Source organism: Eufriesea mexicana, unplaced genomic scaffold, assembly GCF_001483705.2.
Source record: "Eufriesea mexicana isolate 0111107269 unplaced genomic scaffold, ASM148370v2 scaffold571, whole genome shotgun sequence".
Classification (NCBI taxonomy): Eukaryota; Metazoa; Arthropoda; class Insecta; order Hymenoptera; family Apidae; genus Eufriesea; species Eufriesea mexicana.
This window is the reverse complement of record NW_016908756.1, coordinates 45,191-59,997: the sequence shown is the minus strand read 5'-3', so window position 1 is coordinate 59,997 and position 14,807 is coordinate 45,191.

Genomic DNA, 14,807 nt, shown 5'->3' with positions numbered 1-14,807 from the left:
CTCTATTCAACAATGTATTGTCAATCATTTCGTTCTTGAACAGATAGCGAGCTTAGCTGTCACAGGCACCGAGTGAAATACATTAGCGATTCTACGAATAACTCTATATCACTACCGTTTTTTTTTTTTGTAATTTCATTATTAGGCGAAATTCGATCGACCAGGGTTCCCGCCCTTGTCGTCGGATACATTGTAGGAAATTACGTCGTGAACGACGATTATGTCTTCGCGTCGAGGAGAAAACAAATCAGTTATGAGTTGGGGGAAGGGGGTAGAGGGTGATCAGGAGCGTGTAACGCGCACGGCAACAGGAACCCCGGACGAGCTGGTCGACCTAGGCAATTAGTGTCATCTACGTAAATGCTAAATACAATTAGCACTACGGTCAGAATAAATTAATGACCATACATAGTGTCCACTTGTGGTGTGTCCTGTGTCCCGTGTGTCTGGGCGTCCGTATATGTAATTATAATCGTGCGTGTCTCTATGTATTTCGTACGTGCCACCATGTTTCGTGTACGTATGTGTATGTTGTGTCTGTGTGTGTACGTATGAAGTGTCGATGAAAGAGAGTAAAGTGTCGGGTCTTTAAGTGTATATACCTACGGTGTTTTCCTCCGCGATTATTAATATCGTTTACCTTTAGTACCTTTAATCTCATTAATTACCTTTTAACTCTATATTGCTCTTTGTATTGCTTCGGCGGCAGTATAGCCCTACGTAGTCATGCAAGGTATAATTGTATTATTTTTTTTTTTTTCCGTTAATAGATATAATATAACTGGTATCTCTTCGTCGTCCTTCAATGATAATCGTAACGTTGTGACAAATAATATCGACCTTACCGGGCATAATCGTAATTATAAATTAAAATGGCAATTGTATGAAGGACAGTGATGACAGTAACTGCGATAAAAGAATCATCGCATATGTTAAATAACAGTGGTTTCGTATTGCGATTTTCTGGTTGTTTAACGGTGAACCTTGTAAGGTTATGTGTCGATGCGCAGTAACGCGAATGACTGTAATAATCATCGAAGCAATAAATCATTGGAATAACGCCAGCCTACCAGTAATTCGATATAATTTCATCGGTAATACCGTATCAACATATCTATATAAATATATATAGTTAACTTCGCGTTTTGCGTGTGTACGGTTTAATTTCTTACGTAAAAGCTATAAAATATGGATACCTGCGCATTTTTTTTTTTGCATTTACCTTTCTACTCTTTCACTCTTTCTATTATTATTATTATTATTATTATTATTATTATTATTATTTTTACATTCACTCACGGTTCTCTCGCGCTTCTATTCGACAATATTTGTTATACTCTCTCATTCTTGCTCACTCTTTCTTCAATCTTTACGATGAAACGTAGTATTATTTTTGCGCTCTCTATTCACTCGTCGTATCATCGCTATTTTCTTCGAACTAAAGTTCGAATACTATAATATATATATAATATTTTTTTTATGTATATAATATATATATATTTATATATATAATAGATTTATGTATATCAATGTAACCAGTGGTGCGCGTTTGTCGCGCTGCATCGTATTACTTCATCTTATAAAAGCCATCGCTAGTCTCCTCGCCTTTTCTTATTAATTATAATAATAACTCTTACTAAAACGTTTATTAGGCTCACTGTATGGTGTATCTGTGTATGTAGCTATGTGGATGGGTGTGCGCGTGCGAGCGCTCATGTATAAATGACTCATTACCTACGCTATTTCTACTACTTCTTGCTCATACTTCCTCTTTCATACACGCTCGTTTTCTATTCCCCCCTTTCATCTTCGTTAATTATTTTTTTCTCGATAGCTTATTATCATAACGAGTAGCAAATAATTATTCACTACATATGTATATGAGTGTGTGTGTGTTGTAGTGTTCGTGATCCAAACTTGTTTGTGGTGTGTGTGATCCTGCGCCGCTAAGTCATCATTACAATTAAAATTGTTAAGGTTAAAAATTCGGCCTATTTTTTTTTCTATGCCGTTATACTACTTAATATTAAAGGTCGTTGAGGTACCTCATCGAGGATACGCGACCGTCTACGAAGTTATTGCTTTTTGAATACCCCGGCTTCCTTTGGGAGCATCCAATTGGAACAATATCCTGTAAATATCAGTCGCACTTTGGAGGAGGCAGGGATTTTTTAGGCGGTTTATTCTTTTTTGTTGTTGTTGAATTGGTGTGTGTTGCTTTTCCTCGAGGATACTATCACAATGCATACAATATCAATATCTATATGCGTTATAGGTAAGGTTAAGGTTCACCTTATATCACATCCGTCCCTAACCCACCGTGGTTCGTGTCGTACGAGCTCTCGAGGAACCTAGGCGTGTGAAAATACAAGTATAATTTTTGAACTATGCGTCCTTTTAACCTAACTTCCAAAAGTTATTATTCGATAAACATGATACTTACTGTTTTCGCAGTACTATAATTTCGATGTTTTAATTATTTATTTTATTGACTTTCGAGCTATCGATTCCTAAATTGATCGCAAAATATTCACCTCGAACGCCATTTGTGTATCCTAACCTAAACCCGAACGACACCCCACGGCGATTAGCTCATTAATTTAGGTTCGCAATCAATAATAACAATAATAGTAATCATATTTCGCAATCATTATCGTCATCGTCATAGTCGTTGTTAATAATTGGTACTCGCAAGCGTTTGTAATCTCGGATCGTCGCTCGATATTGTTTCGTCGTATCCTTGCTCATATCTTTCATTTTCCTGTAATTGACACTGTCCGTACTCGTTGAAACGCATAAATACACGCTAACGAATAATTTTACTGGTGTATATAGGCACTTTTTTCTTCGTCTCCTCTTTCTCTTGCTCTTTCTTTCTCTCCCTCTCTTTCTCTCTCTCTCTCTCATTCTTGCTTCTATTTCTCCCTTTCTCGCTTCATTCCTCTTGCGCTCTCTCTCGCTCTTACACTATTCCAAAACAACAAACTGCGCTACGAATTTATCTATCAACTTTGTTAAGCTGCTTTTCTCAATAAGGAAAGCTCGCAGCCTTAAAAACAGACATCTATGTTTTGTCAGTTGTTTCTTAAAGCTAGAAACGTCACGAAATCGAATCAAAACTCACGCATATCACTTCGACGAAGAATTATCAAACCATCTTCGTTAACAGAATTCATTCAATTTATAAAAGGGTATCGAGACAGTGACAGAAGGAAGTGAAAGTAGGGGAAGAGCAACGTCGTGTCCTATAACCTCTATCAAGCTTTAAGGTGTCTTAATATAGTAACAGGAAATATTCATTATTTAAGAAGAAGCCATATAATAATATGGTTGGTTAGTAGAAGAGAATAGCTTCTTGGAAACAGAAAGTAGAAGTTGAAACAGGAAATGGTATAGCGACAGACAGGAAAATTTCGAGCGAGAGGCTTCTGTTACATTTTCGCACCTGTTTCCGGACGTAGCAACTCGTACTTTACAAGTCACTCATATTCAGAATAAAAAATTAATTCAAAAGATTGTTATCAATTTTGAACGAAATAAAATGTAAGAAAATAACATACAAAGCAGAAAAAAATTCAAATATATTTCTCAATATGTAAAAAGACAAAAATAATGATTTTTCTCGATTGTAATATTTCTGTTTTGTATAAAAATAACTATATAACATAAGATTCCTACGTCCAAAAAACACTAGTGTCATTACACTCAATGCGCCTACGTGTATATACGTTAGTTAAAGTTTAATTATTAATTGCGAACGCTTTGCAGATTTTACGACTGATGTTTTTCGTACGCATATAGGTCGCAGACGAAGTGGAAAGTACAGTGAACAGTAAAAGTCATAGAGAGAAATGTTTTTGTAATACGAGAAGTGAAAAAAGTGATCATCAGTAGATTCTCATTAAATCGAATTTTCCATCCGTTTATAAGTACAAAATACTCTTGCAAGGTTTTTAACAATCAATGTCATGTTACCTTGACGATCACTTTTATCCGATCTTTCTTACCGATTGAAAATGCGCGCGAACAACATCGAATGCGAATGACATTTGACTAACATAGTTGCGTTGTTGACTACAAAATTTCGCAATTTTTTTATTTTCATTTTTTTTTTGTTTTGTTTTTCGTTTGTACTTAATATCACTGCTATAAATGGTTAACTTGCTACATTGTTTAATTAAACTAACGAGACTCTTACGAATTTATTGACTCGTTATTGACTCGTTTCTAGTTCTTGAGCAATCCTGATCGATCGGTCGCGCGCATTTCTGATTGGCGGTTTAATATCGGGTGCCACACATAGACGAGTTTCATGGGAACCCGAAGTAATTTTTTAAAATGATTATTAGACGGGGTAATGTGTTATTGCTTATGTAGATAATCGTTTGACGATGACCCAACTAGATGCTCGAATTTTCATATCTTCGTCAATTTGAATATTTAATTATTACGTGCACTAGAAAAAATGATGCACGTAAACTTTTTTCTTAGATAGTGTTATCCTTTCTTGCACATATAAATTATTCGTTAATGCAAACTAAATAAGGTTATGTTGTCTTTTTTCTGTACATTGAATATGAGCGCGTTTTTTTTCTAAACATCTAACATTTATGAGTTTCGAGCATCTACTGAATCGCGTTACATACTTCACTCGCAACATGTTATCGTGTTATCGAATATGGTCAATCATTGAAATTTCCATATTTAACGGTGTTCGAATATTTGTACATACTCATGGACATCACACACAAAAAATTATTCTACATTCAAGTATTGCTTTTGACTTGACTGGAGTATGACTAGTTCTACTATCAGACATGAGCCGAATTGTTAATTTATCAGCGAAATGAAGGTATCACGTTTTCATCTTTGAGCTCGCGTCAAAGTGCCAGGAACAACGACGTTCACTGCCACTTCGACGATCGTCCGAGTGGTCCAGTCGTTTCAATTTAAAAAACATGGCGTTTACGTTCCATATATGTAATAATATTATTGACACGTTTTCTTATTTCCTTATTGAATATTACACCAAGTATAATTGAACATTTAATACATAATTTTTTTTTTTACTAATTTTCTTGTTCCACGAACATTAAACATCGACGACACAAATGTGGTTACACAAGTAGCCATTTAATCTCGTGCTTGAGCATTATTGCTGTAAAGTTGCGTGCAACCCTTCTTGTTTTCTCGACACGTTCATGTAAGTGAAAAATTTGCACGCGATGCGATAATTCACGAAACTGATGTCCACCATGCAGTTTTTACGAATAGCTCAACAATTTCAAATACAAGTTTCATTAAATTTCTTTTCCGTCTTTTAATGTGCTTATTATGTTTTTCGTGAATGCATGATATTTTTCCTACATAAAAAACAAATTTTTTAAAATGGTAACGGAAATTTTATAAATGTTCCTTGTGAAGTTTTCAATAAACTCGATTACCCATCAGGTTCCCTTCTCTCATTAAGGCTCCTCAACCCATTATTTTATTCGATCTAACTATCCGCAATCCTTGATAAATCCGATCTTGACATTAAAGCGATCGCCCATTTCAAAGTTCAACGTTCTTGATCATATTTAAACCTCAAACCTATAACTCGAGAAATTTATTCGCTACATTTGTGTGAAGGTGCAAGAATTTATCGATTTTGTATATTACCTTTGCCTCGTGTCATCTGCTTGTAATTAGGTTAGGAATCTACTGGGATTTAGGTCACCGGGTGCAATCAACGTTTAAGGATTAATCGTACGTGAAACTCATTTGTCATTACCCCAGTTTCTGTAAAACCAAAAATGTGATAACTATCCAATATTGCAGCAAACTCAATTAGTCTGATTTAGATATTTTTAAAAAATGATGTATTGACAATTATCAATTACGATTAATAACGTTTATTATCATTATCGTTTGATCAATACACGTTGTAATTAGTATTGGTAATAACGATATTATTCGTGATTGATATCAGCTGCGACTGAAATTACAGTTGGCGTATATTGTAATTTACACGATCACGTTCGATATTTATTATCATGCACGTTAATCATGTTTATAATTATTATCCAAAATTGAGCCTGTGTATTTGATTCCTTGGACTGCATAGCAATTTTCTGTATAAATCTGTTTAAATTACAATTGGTGATCAAGATACACTTGATTTATAATTTTTAAAACGCTATCAATACTGGGGAAACATACGAAAACACAAGTGATTGCATGGCGCATGCTTACACGAAGCGAAGAAAAATAAAACTGGATCATGTTACCACCGAATTCGGGCAATGTCATATCGAGACTAGCTTCTGTCATCCGAGAGAAGTAGCGATCGTCGCGCGATCATGAACGAACTAAGGCGGTAAAGAAAAATAACTAGATCCTTCACGCCGATATTTATCGAATATTGGCCCAACTGGGAACCCAGTTCTCGCCAGAAACTTACTTTATAGTGTACGTCGTCTCGTGAGACTCTATAGTATATGCTTTAAAGTTTTCATCTTTAATATCGCTACTATTTGTTAACCTTACTAACTCTTTTACATCATTACATCATCTCTATGTGGTTTTTATTTACACTATAGAACACGGAGAAAGGGGAACCAAAGGGAAACGGAGGCGTTAGAATGAAAGGATCGGTAACGACAGATAAATGGCAATAATGGTAATTAATTCGTAGTAGGCGATAAGTAGGCGAGTTTCGTTAATTCGCTAATGCATATATGTATATACTGTGGATGTATACAGTGTATATAATATAATGTGTTTATGCATTAAGAGTGTGCGTGAGCGATCGGATTTATTACGCGACTGTTCTCGTTCTTCGTATTTCTGAAAAATTTAACGAACTTGTTCTTCGTTGCATTCTTTCTCTTAAAATATAAAATAGAATTGTTTTTCTTTCTATTTTTATACTTTTACCGCGTTTCACTTCAACTGAACAAAGCTCTTTGTTCCTCTGCTATTATGATCTTTTTGAAAGAGACAAAAGATGCCGTCGCACGATCGCGCTTCGATATTCATGTTTACATGTGCGCGCGTAATCTATGCAACCTTATATCCTCGATGATTTTGCAGATGGCGCAGTGAACGTGGAACTAAGCAAGTAATTTTGGCGGTTCGTTGCATCGAGAATACTCATTCGTTGTTAATTTGCAACAGTAGTGTTAAATATTATGTTATTGTTATTTGCAATATCATCGAAGATGCACGCACGTTCATTTTTTAAGTAAGTAAACAAAAACGGATTTCAAATAAAATCAATAGTCATGAAAGAGTTACTTTACTTTTTTGAATATGAAACATATTTCTGTTTTTATATTTCTTAATGTACTTTATCATATATAGTTCATCTAATCTTGCGCATATTTAAAGTAAAATGAAGTAATTTTGATTAATTATCGGGAAAAACATTATTTATCATATCGTAATGGAACGTCGTGTTCAAGAATTTGTCAACGGTTTACATAATCAATATTACGAATCCGAAATTTACTTTTTATTATTATTTTTATGCTATAATTTGTTTTATGTTTGAAGTCTATTTCATAAATTAATTAAATTTGTAATTTCAGGTGTTGGTGAATTAATCACTCTACAAGAAAAATATCTATTTTCTGCGCTCACACATCAATAGGGGTAAGTTTAAAAAACAAACTTAAATAATTTACTTTACCGTATTATACGATTGGAATGAGTATGTAATTCTTATGCGTGCGTCTTTGATAGCAATTGGCATAATCACGAGCACAGAATCAAATTGAAACCCAAGCGCGAACGAGACGTGGCGAAAGTAAAGTCCGCTGAGAACGAATGAATCGATCGTGAGAAACACGCTTACGGTGGCTACCTTGGTGTGTACATACGTACTTAATGCTAGAACTAGATCCTGAACACATCGTTCTCTAAGTGACGTCGTGCTATTAAGCGCATCTTATTATCATCGACGGAGTCTAAGGTACTCGGCCTCCTTGTACCTGCTGCAAAACGAGGCTGCGTTCTCGATTCACGTATGTAATATGGATATCTGTCGAGACGTACGGAAGGGGTTGGTGTTGTATTCCTTATGCGTGACTTAGGTTTAGTGAGTCCATGTCTTACATGAAAGTCACGTTGGCGAAAGCTACACGAATTCCCTTAAATAAATTATCGTTTACGCTTTGTCGGAATATATAAAATATATTATGTATAATAATATATCATATATATCATAACTGTGTACACTAGGTTATCAGCTATTCCTATGCTGCGTATATATTATATTAAATCGAGACAAAGGACGCGCGTTTTATGTTCATCCGAAGGTTCAAGCGATTCATGTTCTCTGTTCTACCAATATACAAAGTCGCGTTCACTGTACGAACCACGAATGCGGTTCGAACCAGGAACATCTTTGGCTCACTTATGAGGCAACCTATGGAGTCGCGTATACAACGAATGTCCGATTTGTCTTGGAACGGGATGTTGCATAAAAATGGTCTGCCATGGTGGTCGTTGCGATAGTATTTCTCGCCCTTCAACTGTATATAGTCTGAACTATCTACACTATTTTTTCAAATAACAAATGAATATTCGTTGAACTGAAGTTAATTATTACAGGTAGAGAAACACTGGCGCCAAGTATAATCGTCTGCAGGGATCACTTGATTTTGGGCCGGAGGAGCATTCGTTCACCTTTCTTCTTCGTTTTCTTCTTCATCTAATTTCCTCCTCTCCCTCTTTATTCTCTTTGCTTATACTAAGGCAACTAACGAATAGTTAAAAAATTGTCAAGGCTCTCGTTGGAAGGATTACAAAACGCGACGCGTCTACGATATCGTTTATCGATTACTGTTCTCGACGAATGAGATTACTCACCGACAAACGTAATGCGCCACCCTATATAATACAAACGACACTATCTCAGAACGAGAGTCTCGTTCTTAAAATATTGTAATGGTGTTCGCTATCTTCTGGTATTGCTATCGCAATTCTTGCTCTCTTTCGATCCTCCTCCCTCGTTCTGACGTTCTCTCTTGTAAGCTATACGAGTAAAACGAACGACGAAATAACGAATGTGTTCCCACAATGTGTTCGCGTTGCTTATTCGCGTCAGTCAAGACAAGATTCACTTAACGTTACTTGTGTTCCGCTAGCACTCATCAACTCTGTTCGCTCGACTGTGAAGGTGCTACAGCGAAGATCAAGACATAGTTGTTAGTCACGAGCCAGAGAAGCGACTGCGTGAAAATGTTCGAAGTTCAGACTAAGTTTCTGAGGATCGAGGCAGCGATAGAGCAAAGTGTACTCATAGCCTTTGGTCGTGAAGAGATTTCCATTCGATAGACACATTAAAGAGATTCTTGGTTGCCCTGGTATTTTGGAAACTCGAAGGAAAATTGGAATAATTCGCGACAGGAAATGAGGAAGCTCGTCAAGTCGTATTAATCGTGGCTTGTTTCCAATTAAAATTAATTGCCTCGATGTTTTGCAAGTGCTGTCGAAAACGTTAATTTACAACTGGGCCCTTTCCATCTCCAATTTCACTAGTCACTAGGTAAACAGAGTAACGTAGAAAATCAAGGATGATCCGAATTGACGATAGAGGCTACTTCTGGTTCCGCTTAATAACTGAGGCTCGTTAGACGAATAAATTAAATTTATCGCACTAGCATGCAACCAAGGATATATTAAGGTCACTATCAACAAAAAGTTTAATATTGCTACTCGTTGGAAAGGGACAAAATTTTCAAAGAAGTCAGCTCATTTTTGTTACTGCTGAAAACATTTTAATCAAAAACCTGTCTAAGTGAGGGAAACTATTACTGATGTCTGCGACACTGATTTTGTCTTGACGGTATAGATTAGATATAGGATTAAATGGGAAAATGATTGTAAATTTTTATCATATGTAAGTTTGCTATATGGCTGTAGAAAATTTAAATAATTAACAGTGCCTAAGAGTTACGTTATATTTAATTGCAGAGCTATGTTTAGTATGTATGTTATCTAAAAAAAACAAAAAAGGAATAGTAATAGTTGAGATAATGTAGACGACACAACGAACATAAAGATTGGTTTTCTGATTGAACAGGAAAGTCTGTGGAACGCAGTCGAAGATTCTTGCTGATCATCGTTCGACAGAATCGATACTCGAGGGAGACAGGAAATAGACACGGCGAAGAAGATCTCAGCCGCAGATAGAAATTCACGAAAGTGCACAGACACTCGAGATAGGGGCAGAAGGAACAGCACGGGTAGTCGAGGACACACGGACAGGAGAAAGCTGGAATCAGCAATAGTTGGTGATGAACTCGTGAGTAATCGACCGACGCTTTTAAAGAGATAAAATATGACACTTTTTATCGTTTCATTTCCGTAGTCGCGCTCCATAGAAAACATTTGAGGTTATGTAAAATACTTGGCGTATCATAACCTTGAAGCATATATAACATAGAGGATTTTCATTTATAGTAGTTTCATTGTTATTCCGCACTTTGTATCGGAATATAATCCATAATATAAGTATTGCACGAAATTGGCCAATTGATGGGCCATTGCTGTTCCAGCCAATCAAGCAGATGGCGCTGGCTTGCTGCAGCGCCAACAGTGTTAAAAGCGAAAAGTGATTAGTAGATAAGCGAACGTAAAGTGCGTTCGCCTTGACTAGAGGAAGATTAGACTAATTACGAATTACAGAGTTATATGATAGAGTTAGCTAATTACGTAGTTGTGTGTTCGTGCGTACGTGTAAATGTTTTCCTTAAATGTAGCTTAGGAAATCTTGATGTATGTATATATATGCGTGTGTGTATATATATATATTTACGTAATGTATAGATATATACGTACGTATGTACAGAATATATTATCTAAGAGATACGCGCGCTTCACTTTAATTGGATAAGACGAGCGAAGTCTTTTTAGAAAAAAAGATGGTTGCCAAGGAAAACTGCTACTTTTGCCAGAACGGTGTTGTCGTTTCTATAAATCTATATCTAACCTCAAATTCGTTGAATTCGTTCTTCTTTTTTTCTTTTTTACGTCATTAAATCGCAATTTTCGAAAAATAATCGAATATCAATGCGCGACTGGACACAGGTGTGACAAAAGTGCTCGTCTCTCTTCGTTCGCATGATCCTCGCGGGATCGATATGAAAAATACTGTTGTGCAAGCTATAACTAATCGTTAGAACCGTTAATTGAAGCGCGTTTGACCATTAGGCGCCGCTTCCGGTTTCGTGGTGTTCTCGCTGGGGCAAGAATGCATCCAAGCGGAAACTTCTTCGAGGATCGTGAAATTCTATAGCCTGGAATTTGTTAACTTCTTCATAATTTTCTTCGCGATAATTCAGAGAGATCCTGAAATATTTTCGCGAAAAACCATGTTTTTACGAAGTGAGGAAAAGAGAAAGAAAAGTTCATCAATTGCAGCTTTCGAGTAGCGATTCGAGTATTTTTGCAGAGAGCAAGTGGTCCTCTTGGCGAAAAGAGACAGATTAACGATTATTTCTCTCGACGGTAGTTAATAAGGGAAAACATAGGCTGAATGTTCCACGGCATGGCGGAAAGAACTCTTAATTAGTTCGAGAATCGCTTTCGGCCGTTAATAACGCAGTGGAGTTACGACAAACGTGAAATGGTCTCGCTGGTTGGTCAATTAAAATAGTTTAATTGTCCGTGAGACTTCTCTAACGAACCGGTGCAATTTCCAGTAACGAACTCGGCAGTCCGGCCGATGCCTTCTCTCCGAATATTTGCATCCGCCATCCAATTTTTCCCCCCCTAACCGGTCTAATTGGAGGTCAGCCGATTTCGGTTTGTTTTAATCGCCCAAGTACCCTCGAAAGAAAAAAAAAAAAGAAAAAAAAACGAACAAAAAATTAATCGAAAAGAAAGTAGAAAAAAAGAAAAATATTTATTTCTGTACAATCTTGTGTGGTTTAATCCTAGAACAGATTCGTTGTCGGAACTCATGGAACAGAATCTCGTCACCGTTTCTATACCTTTTCCTAACCTTACAGCTATCGTTATGGTTATAGAAAGTAATTCAAGCTTATCGCTAGAAACGCAGCTACAGCGCCCTCTGTTACTACAAAATATCTCCCTAGCGCCACGAACCGAATACAAAAATACTTTCTACTAGCTGCTTGGAATTACTAATGTACTAAGAATGACCGCGAAATGAAGCCACCGCGGATCAGGCTCCTCGCTAGAACCTTCTACGATTCACGATTCTACGGGTTCCGTACGATCTCCACGCTCCACAAGTTCGATTACTGGTGGACTAACGAGTACTCGCGAGTCTAGCAGATGGCGCGTCGAGCGCGCCGCCATATTGCCGTTCTCGCTGACGGTCCCGGGTATACAAGAGTGAGAAAGAAAAGCGTCTCCGTTGAGCAACGCATTTCGACGCTACCGATCGTTGTACCTAATCGTTGTATTGGCAATAATGTGTAATGATAATCGCTATGGAATGATTGTGACGATAGAACGGGCAATGTACAAGTAACACATCAAGTGTGGTAACAATAACAACAGCAACGTAATAGGGTACAATTAATATAAGGATAAATAAAGTACACGATATTAATAATAATAATTTTTTTAATAATAATAATAATAATAATAATAATAATAATAATAATAATATTGACAACAATTCGCAAAAAATAAACACTATACGTAATCGAGAACAATAAAATCGTTGACTAAAACTCGAGACGCGATTAGTGCCGGTGGTCAGGGATTCCTCGATCGAAAACAAAATGGAAGAATTTTTTCGTCCTCATTTTTCCTCTAATTTTTTTTCTTTCTCCCATTTTCATGCATATCTTCCGTTTCGATCGACCAAATCAACAAACACGCGTCAAACGGTGCCCTTTATTTATTTATTTATTTATGTATTCATTTCCCTTTGTTTTCGTTAATTTATCTTATTTTTTTCTCGTTAAAATGCCTCTGCTCTCTAACCGAACCGACTCCGCTAATTTTCCTTTCCTCGTTTAACTAACTCGTTAATTTTTAGTATTGCTTAGGGTTTATTGCTCTACGTTGGTGCGTGCGTGTCGATTCGCGGTGATCGCACGCGGTGCACGGCTCCTGGGGGAAACTCGCGAGAAAGAATCGTCGCCTAGTGAAAAAGGTGGCGGTGGGTGGGGGCTAGAGAAGCGGGTCCGATCGATATTCTCGCCTGCCCGATCGTTCGGATCGCGCCCCGAAGGATCCTCGGATCCCCCGTGCCAGGAATCCAACGATCGATCGCACTTGCGCGCAAGGAAACAACGTATGGTACAAAGACGTGTGTGTTCTGTTCGCCGGTGCTTCGTTTCTCCTTTTTCACTCGCGGTTATTATTACTTTTTTTTTCTTTTTTTTGTCATTTTTCCATCTTTTTACTGAGTTTTGGCGGTGAGGTCGGCTACTCTGTACATGCAACGCGGTAATTATTTGTCGGCAATAATTATTACAAAAGGACTCGTTGGATCGTCGCGCCAGCTCTGCCCGAGCTGGCACTGATCCACGCTCTTCTTTGTTCCCTCGCGATCGTATTTTCGCGTGTATTTCCTTTTTCTCCCCTGTGTGCCCCTTTTTCATCCCCTTTTTATACTCACGGGAATAATTCGGCGCGCTTGTAATCGTTGCTTTCGGAGTAGAAGTTGGTCGAATGAAGCTGAGGTCGGATTTTTCTGGCCGGATTTCGCTGTCACTCCCTCTTCGTTGTCTCGAAATATATAAATATATATGTACATATACATCCTTCTTTTTCTTTTCCATTTTTTTTTCTTTTTTCTATAAAACGTAGCTGGGAAGATCCACGATAATATACCGTCCGAATTTCGATGTACAGAATCCGAATGGCGAATAGAATTTTATACGATCCGCTAACCTCTAACCTCACTGGGGGCAAAAGTCGTTGTTCGTCGTGTAAATTACGCGTGAAAAGGAATTTTAAGACTAATCGTAAGATCGGTGTTCCATTCGTTGCACGAAGCTTACACAGTCGCTGGCTGTGTTCGAAAAATATCGTAAAGCTAATTGAGCCCGATGAGGGCGGGACGATCGTTTCATTACTTTGATCAGGTTCTAAGTACGAGCGACATGTTCGTTGAAACGTTTGTTGAAACGGGAGAAAAGTATTGCTTGCGTTGAAAAGGTGGAGAAAACGACGGATCTGTCGAGTGGCGAAATCCGGCGCCACGGATTTGGTGGGAATTTCGAACTCTGACCGCGAGGGCCGGAATGAAGAGCGTGGTTTGGAGGGGGGCAGACGATCGAAGAAGTTCGATGCCGAAGCAAACCATCGTTTTCCATCACGTTAAACTTCGATGTTTGCCTCTATATGTATAATTATATAATTCGTTGTGTCGAAACATTGCTTTTGACCTTTTACGCGTCGTCATTATTGCTTTTTATTTTATTTTTTTTCCCTTACTCGTTATATTGCTTCTATAAAATATGTGTATAACAATGTTACGCATCTATTACTCGAGTCTGCACTAGATATTACGTGTAACGCGCTTCGTGTCTCTGTGTTCCTATGTATACTCGTGTACGTGTACGTGTGCCTATGTGTGTATGTACGAGCGTGTATCTTGCATCCGAGCTCGTATATAGCCGATCGTGTAACGTGGCTTAAGAGAACCGTGAACACGTTGGGAATATTGCAAACACCACGACCTCGAGGCGATTCGATCGATATCCACGTGTCGTTAACACGTTCTATGCCACGCATCACCGCCCAACGCACTATCTCCTCCTTCTCCGCTCTTTTCTCTATTTTTTCTTCCCTTTTTTTAGTCACGGGACGTCCGCGTTTCTCTTTGCGAGGTA